The 19,691-nt window shown below is 44.0% G+C and overlaps 1 long non-coding RNA gene across 7 annotated transcripts in view; it reads left to right on the top strand.

The window, feature by feature from the left end:
• The first annotated feature begins 3,562 nt into the window (after positions 1-3,562).
• Positions 3,563-19,691, top strand: part of LOC120409022 — a 30,745-nt gene continuing 14,616 nt past the window's right edge. For 5 of the 7 annotated variants that reach the window (XR_005601053.1, XR_005601050.1, XR_005601054.1 and 2 more), the window contains exons 1-3: positions 3,599-3,704; positions 6,689-6,838; positions 10,302-10,463. This is a non-coding gene — a long non-coding RNA (uncharacterized LOC120409022). Of the gene's footprint in view, positions 3,705-3,927; positions 3,994-6,688; positions 6,839-10,301; positions 10,464-18,540; positions 18,595-19,691 lie in introns of those variants that run through there. The other 2 variants (XR_005601052.1, XR_005601055.1) reach the window with 2 other exon arrangements.

The following is a 19,691-nucleotide window of genomic DNA, read 5'->3' as shown; positions in this document are numbered from 1 at the left end:
TCACTGAAGTCAAGGGGCCTACTCAAAGCTGAGCACGTGTTTAAGAGCTCCGCTGGATCGGGCCATGTATAAACTCATAGAGTCTGTTAAACCGGTCTCGATCTGACAAGAACAGAGAATTCCAGTTCTTCCTAGTTCTGGCCAAGGGTTGGATGTCCTACCAGGACTGTGCCCCTTGCTGTTTTCAACATAATTTCAGCACTTCTCCTTCTGGCCCCAGCTGGAAACAGGAAATGCAGAGGCAGCCACAAAAACAAACAACACTGAAGTCTCCAAAAAAGAAGGAAAGAGAGAGAGAATCTCTCCCCTCCCTACCCTTTTCAAGTAAATGATGAGCTTATCCTAGTAACAGTGACCATGATTGTTGGTCGCATTATTTAGCTGAGTGACCTGGGTCCTGGGTCTCCCTGTGTGCTCACAGACAGTTCAAAATGACCTTTAAAAAAATCCATTTCTAAAGATTCTCTTTGCTTCAGAAAGGTCCGACTTTAGTAGCTTAAATTTAAATTTTGCTCTTGCAGGAAGTGGTTGTGGGAGTGGGAGGGTTGTGCTGAAGATGCTCCTGGTAACCTAATAGCAGGTAAAATGTCATTTTAAAAAAGTGAGTGGAATGCACACGCTCATTGCACAGAGGAAATTAATGAATTTTCTTCCCCTAATTCTTTCTCTCAGGTTTGAGTTCCCAACTCATGTCTTTTGCTTTGACTGACAATGAAGCTGCCCCTGCTTATGTTAACACAAACATATTAGCTGTCTCAGTGGTTACAGTGAATCCCAGGTCACAAGAACAGAGACACCACAGTGGTCAATTCCTTGCTCTGCACACATACACATGCACAGTGAAGCAAATACAGGAATCTCAGCTCCAGCAATAACGCATAGGCTACCGGAGAATCTCCATTGCCTGTCAGTAGCAGTGTTAAGCCTTATTGTCTTTGCAAGTCCCCAGCCACTAGAGGGCACCATGATCACAAACACTTTGACAAGTTTCGATTCTGCCCAGGAGACACAGCCGATGACACGTACACATCAGCTAGTATGTTACATGGTGACCGTTAATCTGCCAGCCAGTAGGGAGCAGTAGCTAGACTCCAATTTTTGTGCATCTCCTATAATAATAAAAATAATTGGCCTCCAAAGCATGGTGGTGTGAGGGCCAAGGATGTCGTTGCAAAGGGAAACCTTTACACGACTGCAGTGGTGGAATGGTTAGGAGGTTAGCCTAGTACTGAACTGTGGGTTCAATTCCCTGCTTTGTCACAGCCTCCCTGTGTGAGCTTGGGTAAGTCATCTCGTTTCTCTGTGCCTCAGTTCCCCATCTGTGTAATGGGGGATCATAGCACTGCCCTGTCTCACAATACATTGTGAGGTACCCAGATAGTACAGTAATGGGACCCATATAAATGCATAAGGAAAGGAAGATGTTGCTGAACTGCCTTCACTGCAGCCATTAGCAAAAAATGCTGTCTAATCCATCTGCCTTCATGCTGCCCCAAGCTAATGGCAAATAAGCCACATGTTATCATTATAGTCCACAAAGAAAAAGCTAAAGCCAAAAGCCTGAGAGAAGCCCCTTTTTCCATGCAGTGCTATATAGCACTCCACCTTTCCCACTGGATGCCTCCCAGCTTTAGTAATTTACATCAAATAGGACCTGGATCAAAACTATCCCTCACTTTAAAAAATCCCCAGCTGCTCCCCCTGTGAACATTTCTAATCTTGACTGAAGGCTTTTGGATGCCAAGGTCCATGGAAGACATTTTCTCCCATTGATGCACGCAGCTGTTTGGCCAGGGAAAGCTGGAATGAGTTATGCTGTAAGCTTTGGATTCACCTCTGGGTCTTGTCACTTGGTTAAACTCCTGACAGGCTAACTGAGGCTGCCTCACCCTCCCTGGACACCTGAGCCATCTCTCTTGGTTCCCAGATGAGAATGAAGGAGACAGGGAAGGAGATTGGCAGGCAAGAGTGCCCATGTGTAAGGCCAAACGTACAGGCCAATACAGTTGAGTCATGCGGGACTGGCTGGGTCAATCACCACACTGGGATGGAAGGCGTAAACAGCTCATTGTGAGTTGATGACTACATGGTGCTTTGGATGAGTTTTTGCATATAGATATCTCACTTCTTGGCTCTCCACGGCAGGAAAATGACTGATGCTTTGTATATATTGGCTAGGTAACAGGCTACCCATATTCTTTCAGCCCCAGTGTGTCTCAGAGATAATGTCCAACAGGAGATCCCATTAGAAGCTTAACTGGCTAACCAGAAACAAAGTTAGAGCCTGAGAATGGTATGTCTGAAATGGCTAAAACAGAAAAATCTACTTGTGGTTTCATTCAAATACTTTATTGGAAATAAGGAAAGAGTTCCTGGGTCCTTTATTATTAAGGAGTAGTCCTCTTGTGTCCAGGCATTTGATGCATGATGTCAACTCCCAATGCCCTTATATTGACTTGGTCACAGGAGTCCTGAGATTCTTGGTTTTCTTTCTTCTTCTGCTACCAAACAACAGATCTATCCTAACAGCAGCCTGCATTAGTGCTAATTCTTTGTTGAACCATTCTGATAGCAAATGAGGAGTTTAATATAATCCCATCAGCCCCTCTCTTAGGAGAGAACTTGGACCTCCACATTTTGCCTTCATAGATATGGCTGCAAGCTCAACTTTTGTGTTATATAGTTGGTAGTCTGGGCTGTCTAAGTGGTCCCAGGCAGAAAGTCAAAGACAGCTTTTAAGGCTGGATAAAGTATTTCACCCACTGTATAATCCCACAGTAGCCTGGAGGTTTCGAGTTGTTTTGTACTGTTTTTGATGTAGAGTTTATATGAGGCTTTATAAAGAGACGTTGCTTTCTCAGCTAACACTGCAATATCTTATGAGCTGTTCTATAGAGTACCCCTCTAGCTTTGGCTCTTTGCAAACAAACCAGTCCTCCTCAATGCCCTTTTAAATGTTTGGGATGTGTACAATCACAAATACAGACATGCTTGTGTAGTGACACGCAGGCCTAGGTACATGCATTCACACCCACACATACATTTGAACGCAGATGCAAATCACATGAATACAGACACACACACTCATGTGCAGATGCAAAACAAATGGACATAGACAAAGAAAAAATCATGCCCACAGACGCACATGTGGAGAGATGTATGTACACACATACATGTGCATAGATATACACACCTCTATGTACTCATACACACACCAGGAGATGCCCTCTAGGCATTGATCTTCAGATTTAATTATTAGACAATTTTGATCCATTTTTTTCACTCTGTCCTTCCAAAAAACTATCCTAGTCCAATGGACTTCAATAAGAATAAAAGACACCTCCCTGTTTTCCTCCTCAAATGTCCCTACTGATAACTTTCAAACATTAACAGGTGCGATCAACACTGGCTGTTGTGTTTAGGTACCTACTGCTCCATCTACTTTTCTAGTCAGAGCCAGTAGAGTGACTGTACAATGACCTCAGGGGAGTCCATATTGATCGTCTCTCAACTGATCTGAACTTTCAGGCATGTTCCGTCTGTTTCTAATAGCGTCATTGTTAGTGAATGTTGTGGAATCGGAACATAGCTGATGATGCTGTTGATACGTGATCTGAAAAAGAATCCAGCTGCCGCTCCTGTGACAATATGGACTCTTCAGGGAAAACAGGCATGAAACCGTAAGGGACCAAGCACAGGAGCAGGTAAATAGCATTAGAAGGGGTCACTTCAACATAAGCCCTTGTCTAAACTCTTGCCCCATGTAGCTCATATCCTGACTAGTGAACGCGGGGTCTGCAACCAGTTCCTTAGCTACCTGAAAGCAAAGCTATCTCTTCCTCACTTCCTCTCTCTCTCCTGCAAGAGCATGGATTCTCCTCTGTCCATTTATTCTTTAGGTGCCACCTGTGGGAATTTGTCTTGCAGGTCATGGCACCATGTGTTGTTATACCCTTGCGGATCACAAGGGAAGTGGCATGACATAGGCAGGAGGTAAGTGAGGGCAAAGTTCTCTTCTCTGACCTTTGTTTTGGCTAGAACTTTCTGGAATATGAAGGGAGGATTTTGTGGCTGGGAGATCTGGGGACCGGGGAAAAGTATTTTGCAAATAAACTGGCTATGTTGCCCCACTGTGCTGCCAGAGCAGAGCAGAGCAGAGCAGAGCAGAGCAGAGGAGGCTTGGGGATCCAAGAATCAGGCCTGTAGTTCCAGTTTGGATCCATCTCTCTTTCTAATAGAGGCAGACAGAGAAAGGGATGGTTTGAATTTGGGGAGAAACAAACAAGAAGTCAGGGTTTTGTTCTGTCAAATCCACACCTGAGCTGGTTTGGCTTTAAGTCCCTTTTCATCCGAACCCCCAGCATCAGGGCCATCAGCATCAATAGTTTCAGTTTGGGCCAGTTCCTATACACATGGCACCCCTGGGAGTCACCTTAGGGGAAAGGACGAATGTTCCATCCCCTTTGGGATCCTGTCTCTAGCTGTTGCCAAGGTTGGATGCTTCAGCTGGATCTCTCCTCCAGTTTTGCGCATGGGCAATCACGTAAGGCTGCATTCCTGGAGTGGGGTGGGGGTGGGGATTCCCTTGACCCATGTGCAATGTGCTTATGTCCTGAAGAATGAGGTCTGCTTCACCCTAAAGCAATTATAAAATGATAGATATTTTGCTATTCAAGGAGTGTGATTTCAACACTTGAGAGGTTAATGCACCAGGGAGGCGGCTGGTGCTTTCATGCTGCTGTGCTGTATCAAACAGCAGTTTCCAGGAAGATGAATATCCGTAACTGAGTAGCTCAGCAGAGCCCAAAGCCTGTTCAAAAGAATTCTTTTTGATGATCTGGTTTTATTACTTTCAATGAACTGGAGTCTCCAAGGTGCTGGTGAATACGGGATGCTGTAAAGCAGTGCCTTGTACACACGTTTCAAGCTGCGTCTGCTGATGCTAAAGGGGATGAAAGAGAAACTGCTTAGCAATGACCCTAGGGTCTAAACCCAGCGCGAGTGTTCCACAAGGCATTTGCTGAAACAAAAAGATCTGAACCATTTGCTCTGGGACATGGTGGTGGAGACAAAGATTATGCATTTGCTTTCCCTACTGGGAAAAATAATCTGTTTCCCAGATATAGCACAATGCTGGTGTTATATGCTTCAGAAACATGCATTCCAATAAATAAAGAAATAAAAAAAAAGTCAAATCAGAAACAGGCTATTGTGAATTTGGAGCTGTATTTCCATCCAGAGGTTCCTGGTGATTTTATAATAAACCATGACAGAGGCTAAACTGGCCAGAATCCCTCAGCAGAAATATAGTCCTTTAATTCACAATTGCCTTTTATATCATCTGTACTTAATACAGGGATTAGAGTATAAAACTCATCACAAGCTATTGTGAAGGGTTTGACTCACTGTTAGCGCATCCTTGTGGCCAAGCATAGGATAGCCTGGCGGGTACCTCCTGCCCATGGTTGCTCTGGGCCTGCAGTGGTCTGCATCTTCCTCTGACTTGGCCCTCTGGCCAGGTCACTTCAAAGTCTCTCCCCTTCCGGTGTAGTCAGCCAAACAAAAACAAGGGGAATGACCTCAAATAAACTGAAATCACCAGTAATTGTGAGGAATGGCCTCCTCTCGAGGTCAGTCAGCGTCTGGCACTCCCTTTCCTTTGGCTGGGGAGCTCCTGCCTTCAGCCAGCCCTCTCTTCAGGAGCTGAGTGCTGAAATCTACTCGCCAGTCCTCTCTGGTCTAGCATCAACCGAGCTGGGGTCTCCCTCTTAAGCTCCTCCCTCCAATCCTGACATTTCTCACAGGTGCGACAGGGCAGAACCTGCTGAGCCCATATGAGCTCTTCAACCCATGTCGTCCGGTGTGGGATTTGTATACCTCATCACACCATTCATAAATGGAGTCTCCCCACTGACCTGTGCAGTGACTCAGCATTATTGTCTTCATTGTACAGCTGGGAGACTGGGGACACAGAGGGATGAAATGACTTGTCTTAGGTCATGCAGCAAGTCACTTGCAGAGCTGGAAATAGATTCCAGGTCTTCTGTCTCTCAGGGCTGTGTCTTAACCACAAGACCCCCCACCCCCGCTTCCTTCACAGTGACCCACAGTACTGAAGAGTCTGTTGAGAGAGATTTTTTATTTGCAGACTCAAGGGTCAAACTAGTTCACATCAGCTTCCAAACTCATGCATCACTGAACTGAACCTATGACCCTTTTGAAGTCCTCCCATCCTGAACTGATCTAGGCTCCAATCACTCCTTTCTAAGCTCTGGATGCACCATTATAATAATATTACCCTGCATATTGCTGCTCAGTGCTTTCAATTTGGAATTCAAATCATGTGTATGCTTTATAAAAGGCTCTCTACTGTGAACCTCAGAAATACATATGCACTCTCCAACTGTGTGGGTTTTCTTTTTCCTGCCGGGTGCACAAATTACTCATTGTAACTTGATAAATGAACGGAACTGTGTAACCCTCTTTATAGTTTACAGTTTTTATAGTGCTTTGCCGCCATATGTTATAAATTCATGAAGCAGTTGTAGTGTATAACAGGTTTGTTTGTTTGTTTGTTTGTAAATTTTAGTTATATAAATTTTAGTTATAGTTCTTGCCGCTGAACGTGTGTGTAAATATATATTTCTCTCTCTGTCTGTCTTCTGTCTGTGTGTCTCTCTGTGTCTAGATGTGGCCACATTCAAATTATTTCTCAGCAGTTTCCTTGGAATTGCATTGTGTATCATGGCTTAACATAATCGGATGGGAAGCGTTTTCACTTAATATCTGAACAAGTAACACTGCAAAGACAAGAGGATTTTAATCATCAATAACCACGGTAGATACAAATTAAGTATCTGAGCTCTTGGAAGCTCATTCATAATAGATATCCCACAACATCTGTAACAGAGAAATGCATGGCGTCACTGCCAGTGGAGAACAAGATACATTATTAAAGGGCCATAGTTACAGCAAGGAAGATGAGACAAACTGCATTATAATAATAATGAATAATACCTAGTTCTTATATAGCTTAGATTACCTAATATAGCTCTTAAGCAAAGAGATGTTAGGACAGGCACGCCAGTCTATGAGGTTGTAATCCACTTGAGAGAGGAGAAAGGAGGAAACCAGGGAGGAATATGCACAGCAAGGAGTTCACCTCTGAATAGGATGGATCATAGGTAAGGCTGCGAGTTTTTCATGGAGGTCTTGGATTCTGAGACTTTCCAGAATCTCCATGGCTTCTGCAGTGCCTGGTGCGGCTGGCCCGGGGGCCGCCTGAGTAGCTCAGGCAGCCCCTGGGCCAGCCACACCGATTGCTGCTGGCGCAGTCTCAGGCCACCACGCCCCCCAACCACAGCAGCAGCAGGAGTTTGGGTGTGGGAGGGGGCCCAGGGCAGGGGATGGAATGTGTGAGGGGGTGAGGGCTCTGGGTGGTGCTTACCTCGGGGGGCTCCCCGGAAGCGGTGACATCCCCCTCCCTCAGCTCCTACCAGATGGTGCGGCATGCTGCCTCTGCCCGCAGGCACTGCCCCTGCAGCTCCCATTGTCCACGGCTCCTGGCCAATGGGAGTGCGGAGCCGGTGCTCAGGGCGGAGGCAGTATGCGGAGCCAGATAGGGAGCCTGCCAGCCCTGGCAACCCTGGGTCATGCGCCACTGCTCACCCCCCCCAGCACCAGTGGGGATCCTGGGCTACGTGCCACTTCCAGCCTGCCCACCCAAGCACCAGTGGGGGTTCCTGGCTGCTCCCCCCACAGCACCCATGGTACCCCAGGCTGCTCCCCCCACGAGCACCCCTGGCACCCTTGTGCTGCCCTGAGCACCTGCGGCACCCCCCAGGCTGCCCCCCCCAGTACTTGCAGCACTCCTGGGTTGCTCCCCACAAGTTTTAGTCAGCGGTATATAGTACAAATCATGGATAGGTCACGGGCTGTGAATTTTTGTTTACTGCCCATGACCTGTCCGTGACTTTTACTAAAAATACCCATGACTAAAACGTAGCCTTAATCATAGGAGCTGCCATGTGGGAACAGACTAGTGTACAATACCCTGCCTCTGGCCATACCAGATCATACCACTGGTCCATCTTGTCTGGTAGTAACTTACAATATGCCTGATGATCCTGGGAAAGGAGAATAGGCCACCTACTGGTTTCATTTAGCCAATTGTCTAAAGTTTTAGATGAGGAGGGGTTCTCCGATTGGCATAGGTAATCTACCTCCCCAAGAGGCAGTAGCTAGGTCAATGGAAGAATTCTTCTGTCGACTTAGCACTGTTTACACAACGACTCAGCTTGGCTTATCTACATTGCTCAGAGGTGTGGATCTTTCACATGCCTTAGTGACCGTTGCGGAGCTGATCTAGTTTTCTAGTGAAGACCAGCCCTTAGCATAGGTCCCTATGCTATGTTTGTGCATCTATATATTAGAGAAAGGCTAAACCAAAACTCTGGAAGAAACACCCCTAAACTTTGGTGAGTGGGAGTTTGAAATCTTAACCTGGATCTGGATTCAAATCTCACAGCTGCCCCGATTTCTGTGCTAAGCTGAACAAAGCTCCCAGGTCTGATCACCTTCACACTTTAGCAGAGGGATATGAAATCCAGTTCTCCATTTTGCACTGGAAATGCTGAGTGCTCAGCACTTTTGAAAATCAGGCCACTTATTTAAATGCCTATAAAGGACTTAGGTGTAGAGCTGTGTGAAGAGTGGATTATTTTGTTCACTGGCAATGCTGAAAAAAAGTGTTTTGGGTCAAACTGAAAATGATTTTTATTTTTTTATTTTTGGTGATTTGAGAAGTAAAAACAAAATTCAACATGAACAATTTGGCACAACTGACATGAATTGGCACTATGTTTTGGTGGTGCTGAATCTGCATTTTGCACCCCGAAAAAACATTTTGGACAAAAAATATCACCCAGCTCTACTTAGAAGACTGATGTTAGGCTCCTGCTTTTGAAAATTTTTCGCACATGTAAATTTGATTATTTGCATACGCAAGTGATTGCATGCAGAAAACTGCAAACGTACCAGCCACATATTACAAGCCATAACATAAAATTTTGGGTCAATATTGCTTTGTTCACAGTAAACACTTGTGAATGCTATTACAGTGGATAACAAACTGCTCTCAGTTTATGACAAATCAACACCTCTGGAGGTGTATGCACAGACATGAGTGCAGTGCAATAGGCCTGGAGCCAAGAGACGGATATCAATTCTTGGGACGTCATAAAATGAAACATGCAAGGGTGCTATAGTCATCTGACTTAAGCACCCCTCAGTCACTTCCTGCAAATACTTTGAAAATCTTCTAAGGGGAAAAAAAAATTGCAGCTTATAAAGTTATCACAACATCTCATCAGCTCACATTTTGATTCTATCCGAAATAACAGCAAATGACTCATCTACTGAGTAAAGGATTTCATGCTCCCGGTTGCATTTCCCCATTGATGTCACACACTGAATGGTGATACAGCACCTGGTTGCACTTGATCCAAGCAGAAATTGATGCACTCAAGAACCATGCTATTGTGATTGTCGGGGATGGGGGTGGGGAGGAGAGAGAGGGAACGACATCTACCAAATTAAAAGAGAAAAAAATAAGTCAGCTGCCTCATTCCTTTCTTTATGAAGTGAGTAAGAAAGATTAAATAATTTAGTGAGTCATTGCCAAGCCAATGAAGCTTTCGCAGGAGCAGCCCAAAGAGATCCTTGAAATAACAACAGACTCCTCCTGCCTAATGGGTCTTGAAAGAATTTGTGCTGTCATGAAATTTGGCCTTGAAAACAGATCTGAGTCTTCCACTGTGTGGGTGTTGATGGCCCAGCCTCATCTTTCATTACTAATACAGTGCAGTCCCTTTCCAATGCTATAGATCTCATAGCTGCTTCCTACTCAGTGTGCCCTCTGCTGGTGATGGCAGAAGCAACTTGGTTGTTCTTTGGCCAGGGAGTTGGGCCATTGGTTTTGGTATGCTGGCAAACAGTACTGTGGAAGTCAGACAGTTCTGAATGTTTTCCAAGTACTGCTGAGGAATTCTGCTAGCCAGAGTCATTTTGTGCAGGAATTGGTCTTGCTTTCTTTCAGATCTCATGGGATTATTTTGTTTCCCTGGCAGGGCGGGGACTGGCCCTATGTGCATTTGTGCTCTGAGCAAGGAGGAATTTAGCAACCATGGCTCCCCACCCACTTACCCCAACAACAATCTTGGTTCTTTGTCTGTCTAATCCTTCAAAAGAGAGCTCCTTGTTTCTACTCAGGAACGGACACTCACATTCCTTTGTTCCCACAGGTGCTTCCAGATCTTTTCCATCAGCTAGAGCAGTGTCTCAAGGAGGAGCCATCGAAGCCAGTACAAACTAGGAATGGGTCTGACCTGCAAGATTCACCATGGTCATTCCCCAACAGGCCAGTCTTCAATTGCTCTTCTCTGGGTGACCTGCAAGATTCTGAGGTTAGATGAGACCACTTTTATAATCAGACCTTACCTCCTGCATAGGATAGGCCATAGAATTTAATCCAGTAATTCCTGCAGTGAAGGGAATTCTTCTTCCCTGCTGTGGACGTGAACAGTTTTGATTTAGATACTTCAAGTTACAATGAGTTTACTACTTTCCTCCGTAAGCTGTTCCAGTGGACAATTACCCTCACTATTAAGGATTTGCACCCTTATATCCAGTTTGAATGTTTTTAACTTTAGCTTCCAGCCCTTATGTCTCCTTATGCCTTTGTCTACTAGATTAAAGAGACCCTTGATCTCAGATAGCTTCCCCTTGCCCAGATACCCATTGACTGTTTTGAAGTTGCCTTGGATCTAGAACTGTTTTCTAACCCTCTGAAGTTCACCGCGTGAGGTGTAGTTGGGTGTTCAGAGTGTGTTAGCTCATTATAGGGATCAACTTCAAAGTTCAAATCTGGATCTGCCATTGGATTCTTAAACTTTGCCCCCATCTCTAAAGTCTCTACCCATAGAAGAGCAATTGAAGACTGGCCTGTTGGGGAATGCCCATGGTGATCCCATGGCTAGTCCAGTGAGGTCTCCTTAGATGTGACATGCCATATGGATGCTGGCTTTCTCTGACGGCCTCTGCTACTGTGTGTATAGTTAACAACAAATGTACTCCACTACCACAAAATGGAATATGCTCAGGACAGCGGGTGTTAGAGGCAACGTGGATTTCTCTTCCATTGGGAAGTGGCTTTCTGGTCGTTCATCACTGCTACACTTCCCATAGGACTTCAGCATTACTTCTCTGCTGAGTACTACAGTCCCTGGAATGCCAAGCCTGCTCGGACAATTTGGAACTAAAAAGTTCCACTCTTGCAATGTATATTTTGCACAGTTACTTACACACTGCTCTCAGTACGCTCGACCTAACCGTAGCCCTCATCTCCAAGCTTCTGGACAGAGAGCCCAGCTCTCAGTGTGGTGTTTTTCTATGATGGTCTATAGCAGTGATGAGCACCATGAACCTCATTCAATACACGGGCAGTCCTGCCTATTACAATTTAACTGAATTAATAGCAATATAAGGTGGGATTAAATCTCAGGTCTTCAGGTGATTGTTCGGCCTGTTCAGATAAAGAAACCACTGTGCTGGCACAGGGTCAAGTCTGTAGGTTACCCACCATTGTTTTGGCTGCTTTCATGTCATTTGCCTTGCCCTTTGGCTGAGCTATAATCTCTCATAGGGTTCAATCATCCAAACAGCTGAGCTCGCACAGTGAGGTGCTCAGTGCCTAACTCCCCCTGAAGTCTGCTGCATTGAGAGAACTCAGCTCCATGCAGGATCAGTCCCTTAATCCATCCCTTTGCATGCACGTCCAACTCCCCAGTTTGGAACCTGGGAATTTCCCAATTGCTACATTGCAAGAGCTTAAGTGAATCACATTTATGTTGCTTATCAGATCCCCAAAGCCCAAAATATCAGAGTTACCAGGTGCTGAATATATACTTCTATCTGCGCCAGAGTCTGTGTCTGTGTTCATTGATGTTATCTAGGACAGCAGTTACTGTACAGTAAAAAAGTCGTATGAAGAGCGTTCTCTCAGCCATGGCATTTTAGAATCTGAACACCACTATCAGATAAAGCAGGACTGATGTGCAGTAGTGCATGCAAACTAAACACCAAAGCCACATTACAGGCATCCATGTAAAGCACACTCAGATATACGAAGTAACATGTCCCCGGGTTTGTGTATTTCATCCCCCCACTGACCACAGCTGAGAGGAGGATGATTTGCATGGATTTCTGGATCTGATTTACAGTGAAACGTTGCATCATTTTAGCACAGTCTCTTCCCTGCCCCCCCTTGCTCTGAACAAAAACATGTGGTGGCCCTTAAAATATTCCACAGCTTATGAAACACACATGCCGGTTATATTCCCGCCCCCAGCGACTCAATTGAAAACATAGAATGAGTTGGGTTGTTTTAAATGACTCCCCCAAGTCTGAGAGGTTTATATAGTTAACGATAAGAGTCGGTGTGTCTAAAAAGAACAAATTGGGAGTTAGATGTCAGGAAATCCCGGCTCCTCATCAGGGCTCTACTAGTGATTCAATGTATGTCTATGGACAAATCCTGTCTTACAGCCTGTTGTTCAAACTACTAGAAATCGATGGATTCCCAGCATTAACCAGAAGCAACCAATTGAAATTAGTACACTGTGAGGCCTGGTCTACACTAAGGGCGGGGGTCGAACTAGGGTACACAAGTTCAGCTACGCGAATAGAGTAGCTGAACTCGAAGTACCCTAGTTCGACTTACTTACCCGTCCAGACGCGGCGGGGTCGAACTCCGCGGCTCCAAGGTCGACTCCGCCACCGCTGTTCGCGGTGGCGGAGTTCCGGAGTCGACCGGAGCGCGCGAGGAGTTCGAACTATTGCGTCTTGATTAGACGCGATAGTTCGAACTCAGAGAAGTCGAACTCACCGCGTCGACCCGCGCGGTGAGTATGGACCTGCCCTGAGTCTCTATCTAAGGTATATAAGCCCCCACCCCCCACCCCATGACTGTACTAACCAAGTGCCTCATGATCTCTAACATGTTTATCCTCACAGCAGCCATGGGAGTTAGGGGAGTTTATTATCCCCATTGTACGGATGGGGAACTGAGATAAAGAGAGGCCTATGGTCTGAGGCAGAGTAGGGAATTGAGCCCCAGTCTCTCAGGCTAGTGCCCCAGCCACTGGACTGTCCTTCCTCATGGTGGGACTAAATGATGGGTTCTATTTGCTCCTCTTGCATGATATTGACGTCTATTATGGCCAACTCTTTCACAGTGCTCCTTTTGCTAACTATGTGGGTTTATGGCTGCTTTAACAGAGTGACACGTATCCAGTGCCAGATGTTCCATTGCTGAGCATCTTTTACTGGCAGAAGCAGGATGGGACTGCAGTGGTAGTGCTGTGGCTCCATGTTCTGAGACTGCAGTCCTGGATGAGCCTGAGCCGCGAGAATGGCCTTGCTGTTTCTGGACACCAGGGGTTAGGCACATTAATATTCAATGCCATCTATTTCCACTGCAGAAGGTTTGCTTCAGATTTACTGCATTCCCATTGGGTAACCCTCATTTTACCATAGGTTGTTATATTAGCTGATCTGTACTAGGGGTGTCACAGTGTTTTATATAAGGTTCCCACACTGGTACCCTAAACATATATTTGAAAAGATCTGGTCAGAGCTGAGCACATACAAATCATTTATGTGATGAATTTAGCCTCTTTTTTCTGCTGGGGGATTAGCTGGCAGAAGATATTGCATGTTCTTCCAGTTCATTTGTTATTTGAGTTTGTTCAAGGAAGCTCTTTTCTAATTTTTTACTCCAGGGATTAATTGCGAATATTTGAAATTCAAGTTGTTTAGTTGTGATTGGTTGGGTAAATAACATGGTAATGTTTCTGGTTGGACAAGTAAAAAGCACTTCTGGTGTGAATACTTGGGCGTGTGAATTTACATAAGAACATAAGAACGACCATACTGGGTCAGACCAAAGGTCCATCCAGCCCCGTATCCTGTCTACCGACAGTGACCAATGCCAGGTGTCCCAGAAGGAGTGAACCTAACAGGTAATGATGAAGTGATCTCTCTCCTGCCATCCATCTCCACCCTCTGACAAACGGAGGCTAGGGACACCATTCCTTACCCATCTTGGCTAATAGCCATTAATGGACTTAACCTCCATGAATTTATCTAGTTCTCTTTTAAACCCTGTTATAGTCCTAGGCTTCACAACCTCTTCAGGCAAGGAGTTCCACAGGTTGACTGTGCACTGTGTGAAGAAGAACTTCCTTTTATTTGTTTTAAACCTGCTCCTCATTAATTTCATTTGGTGGCTTCTAGTTCTTATATTATGGGAACAAATAAATAACTTTTCCTTATTCACTTTCTCCCACACCACTCATGATTTTATATACCTCTATCATATCCCCCCCTTAGTCTCTTCTTTTCCAAGCTGAAAAGTCCTAGTCTCTTTAATTTATCCTCATATGGGCCCCGTTTCAACCCCCTAATCATTTTAGTTGCCCTTCTCTGAACCTTTTCTGATGCCAGTATATCTTTTTTGAGATGAGGAGACCACATCTGTACGCAGTATTCAAGATGTGGGCATACCATGGATTTATATAAGGGCAATAAGATATTCTTCATCTTATTCTCTATCCTTTTCTGAATGATTCCTAACATCCTGTTTGATTTTTTGACTGCCTCTGCACACTGCGTGGATGTCTTCAGAGAACTATCCACGATGACTCCAAGATCTCTTTCCTGATTAGTTGTAGCTAAATTAGCCCCCATCATATTGTATTTATAGTTGGGGTTATTTTTTCCAATGTGCATTACTTTACATTTATCCACATTAAATTTCATTTGCCATTTTGTTGCCCAATCACTTAGTTTTGTGAGATCTTTTTGAAGTTCTTCACAGTCTGCTTTGGTCTTAACTATTTTGAGCAGTTTAGTATCATCTGCAAACGTTGCCACCTCACTGCTTACCACTTTCTCCAGATCATTTATGAATAAGTTGAATAGGATTGGTCCTAGGACTGACCTTTGGGGAACACCACTAGTTACCTGTCTCTGAAAATTCAGAAAATTTACCATTTATTCCTACCCTTTGTTCCTTGTCTTTAACCAGTTCTCAATCCATGAAAAGATTTTCCCTCTTATCCCATGACAACTTAATTTACGTAGGAGCCTTTGGTGAGGGAGCTTGTCAAAGGTTTTCTGGAAGTCTAAGTACACTATGTCCACTGGATCCCCGTTGTCCACGTGTTTGTTGACCCCTTCAGAGAACTCTAATAGATTAGTAAGACATGATTTCCCTTTACAGAAACCATGTTGAATTTTGCCCAACAAGTTATGTTTTTCTATGTGTCTGACAATTTTATTCTTGACTATTGTTTCATCTAATTTGCCTGGTACTGACGTAATTACCAGTCTGTAATTGGTGGGATCACCCCTAGAGCCCTTTTTAAATATTGGCGTTACATTAGCTATCTTCCAGTTATTAGGTACAGAAGCTGATTTAAAAGACAGGTTACAAACCATAGTTGTTAGTTCCACAATATCACATTTAAGTTCTTTCAGAACTCTTGGGTGAATGCCATCTGGTCCTGGTGACTTGTTACTGTTAAGTTTATAAATTAATTCCAAAACCTCCTCTAGTGACACTTCAATCTGTGACAATTCCTCAGATTTGTCACCTACAAAGGACGGCTCAGGTTTGGGAATCTCCCTAACATCCGTTGTGAAGTTGTGAAGACTGAAGCAAAGAATTCATTTAGTTTCTCCGCAGTTACTTTATCGTCTTTAAGTGCTCCTTTTGTATCTCGATCGTCCAGGGGCCCCCAGTGGTTGTTTAGCAGGCTTCCTGCTTCTGATGTATTTAAAAAAAACATTTTGTTATTACCTTTTGAGTTTTTGGCTAGCTGTTCTTCAAACTCCTTTTTGGCTTTTCTTATTACATTTTTACACTTAATTTGGCAGTGTTTATGCTCTGTTCTATTTACCTCACTAGGATTTGACTTCCACTTTTTAAAAGATGCCTTTTTTATCTCTCACTGCTTCTTTCACAAGGTTGTTAAGCCATAGTGGCTCTTTTTTAGTTCTCTTACTGTGTTTTTTAAATTTGAGGTATACATTGAAGTTGGGCCTCTATTATGGTGTCTTTGAAAAGTGTCCATGCAGCTTTCAGGGATTTCACTCTAGTCACTGTACCTTTTAATTTCTGTTTAACTAACCTCCTCATTTTTGCATAGTTCCCCTTTCTGAAATTAAATGCTACAGTGCTGGGCTGTTGAGGTGTTCTTCCCACCACAGGAATGTTAAATGTTATTATATTATGGTCACTATTTCCAAGTAGTCCTGTTATAGTTACCTCTTGGACCAGATCCTGCGCTCTACTCTGGACTAAATCGAGAATTGCCTCTCCCCTTGTGGGTTCCTGTACCAGCTGCTCCAAGATGCAGTCATTTAAAGTATCAAGAAATTTTGTCTCTGCATTTTGTCTTGAGGTGACATGTACCCAGTCAATATGGGGATAATTGAAATCCTCCACTATTACTGAGTTCTTTATTTTGATAGCCTCTCTAATCTCCCTTAGCATTTCATTATCACTATCACTGTCCTGGTCAGATGGTCGATAATAGATCCCTATTGTTATATTCTTATTAGAGCATGGAATTACTATCCACAGAGATTCTATGGAACATGTGGATTCATTTAAGATTTTTACTTCATTTGATTCTACATTTTCTTTTACATATAGTGCCAATTCTTTCCCCCACCACCCCCGTTCTGTTCTTCCAATATATTTTGTACCCCGGAATGATTATGTCCCATTGATTGTCCCCACTCCACCAGGTTTTTGTGATGCCTATTATATCAATATCCTCCTTTAACACAAGGCTCTAGTTCACCCATCTTATTATTTAGACTTCTAGCATTTGTGTACAAGCACTTTAAAAACTTGTCACTGTTTATTTGTCTGCCCTTTTCTGATGTGTCAGATTCTTTTTTATGTGAATGTTTCTCGTCTGGTCTGGCCCATACTTTTTCCTCTTCCATCCTCTCCTCCTGACTAAAACCTAGAGAATCTTTATCAATAGGCTCTCCTCTAAGAGAAGTCTCTGTCCGATCCACATGCTCCTCTGCAGCAATCGGCTTTCCCCCATCTCTTAGTTTAAAAACTGCTCTGCAACCTTTTTAATGTTGCAATTTGATCTCTGTCAACCTCATACTCATCCACTCTCTGTATATGTTTATCAGCAAAATCTTGCTCAAAACTCAGGTGCCTCTAGAAAGTAAATGCAAAAGGGGCATTAACACATCCCAAACAAATTCATTTAAATGAGTATTTGTCCAAATTTTATTCTGAGCCCATCACTCAACTATCTGAAGCACCTCATTGGTTCAGCTCTAGGGTTAGTAGCGATGGTGAACTAAATGCAGACAGAGATGTTGTCGTTGTGTATATACTGGCCAAACTGTACCAACAAGAAGTGCCTGGAGAGTTATTCTGTACCATGCCCAAGACTAGAAAAATAATGTGAAACTCTAACTCTGGTTTATGAAGCCTCTTATGGCACCCCACTGCTAGATTCAACAAACCATTTTGCATATATTTACTGTCTTTCTAGCCCATAAAAGCTGGCTTTCCTTTATTAACTACAGTTTACTGCTGCTGTCAGCAGAAGCTGATAATAATGGCAGTGAAGCTGTACTCATTCTGAAGACCCAAGTACATTTCCAGATGTTGGTCATGTGACCAGTCCTTGTCAAACAGTAATTGTATGTACAGTGATTGTGAAATTGGAGACAATAAATAACCCCCTCCAGATGTTTCTGCTATCACATGTGCTATTGTGGCAATGCAAAAGTCCTTCCTGCATCCCTTGCCTGTCATTTCCTATTGCTGTAACTTAGACAGCTAATATAAAGCTTTGTCTCTGAGTGGCCTCCAAACTTAGAAAGTGCTGAGCACCCTTAAACCAGAGGGAAGTGAACAGCGGAGGGCAGGATCAGCCATCTATGAATATATGGAGTAGTGGGAAGGCAGTAGAAAGGGAACATTTTTAGGATTGATCCAACAGTTTGCTGAGCCTCTTGGTGGCAACCTGACCTCATAGAGAAACAACTGGTCCTAATACTGAGGGGTTGTGAAAAAGGGCTGAACCAGTACTGCAAACGTTTGTGTTCAGACTTTCTGAGCCCAGAAGCTTATCTGGGAGAATTAGCACTTGTGAACTTGGGTCTGTCTGAAGATTTCTGTGAATGGTTCTTCGCCCTACACCCTGTTAATTAGAAGTAGAGCTGGGCAAATTTTTTTTTGGCAAGTAGGTTATTTGTTGAAAAAATGCAGCGACGGTCCATCCAAAACTATTTGTGACTTCATGCTGAGTTCGCCAAATAGTGTTGACAAAGCCAAAATTTTTTTTTTCCAGTTTTTAGATTTGCTGAAAATCTTAGTGGGGGGAGGGAGGGGAGGATTTCAGTTTGACCAGAAACAAAGAGTTTTATTCAATGTTTCAGAACAGCCAGAGAACCGGAAAAGCCATTGTTCAGCCAGCTGTAGTTGGAAGGGGAAATTCAGGATGGACGTCACTAAAGATCATTGCTAGAGGGTGGGATAGAGCCTTATAAGGAGGCATGTTGGAGGAAGCATGAACTCTGCCATTGCACTTTTCTATTCTGGCTCATACGTGAGGCCTTTTTCCACACAAGGGAAGCGATTGAATCTGCATTGCCTTCCCCACGTGAATATTTTAGTAAGTTCAGTACCCTGGAATTTATCAATCATGTCAGATGATGGCTTTGCCTATGGAAATAAACATACAGTTATTGCCAATTGCTCTAAAAATCCACGCTTAGCATGTTTTCCCCTTCAGATGCTATTTTTCACTCTTTTTTGCCGACAGGATATGTTCAGTGCCACTCAAAGGTATCATGATGCCAAGAGAAGAAAGAGGGTGGGAGGGATTCTCCCCTTCACTAGGGCCACTGTATGCTGCTGCCTCAAACACGGACTGACTGGTGCTGGTGTGGATTGTGAAGGAGGCTTAAAGGGACAGGCTGGGGTGGGGGGACTGCTGTGCATGCTCCAGTGGCCATTCTGGCTGGCTATGGGTTACAGAGCTGCTGTAGTATAGACCAACTGCCTGAATTATGCTGGCTGCCATTGTGAACCTGACTGATCCAGAATCTGGAGGGTGCATAGATGGCTTAAAGCCATCCCCTGGGCTGGGCCAGGGTGAGTAGCACTTCTTGGAGGCACAGCACAGAGTCCCAGCCAGTTGAGTAAATCCTACAGCATAGTTGATTAGTTTAATGATAATCTCTGTGCCTATGGTACCTTCCAGCCAAAATTCTCAGAACTCTTTACAAGCATGGAATTAATCTCAAACCAATCCTGTGAGGTAGGTAAGACTGTATCCATTTTAGAGATGGGGAAATTGAGACAGATAGGGATTGAGGGCCTAATTTTGATTAATTTGCATGCACAATTATGAACACAAATATCCAGGTGCACAGTGAGGCTCGTTTGCACTCACATACCCAACTGATACACTCACATGGCTAGTGGTGCACTCAAGCACAGTAACTGCGCAAACTATTTACACAATTGTATGAACATTTTTTGGCCATCTAATTGCATGTCTGCAGTTATGAAAAATTAGGCCCTA

The sequence above is a fragment of the Mauremys reevesii genome, linkage group 7 (assembly GCF_016161935.1).
Source record: "Mauremys reevesii isolate NIE-2019 linkage group 7, ASM1616193v1, whole genome shotgun sequence".
NCBI classification, from domain to species: Eukaryota; Metazoa; Chordata; order Testudines; family Geoemydidae; genus Mauremys; species Mauremys reevesii.
Note: the sequence above shows the minus strand (reverse complement) of the source record. Positions and strands in the feature narration are given on the sequence as shown.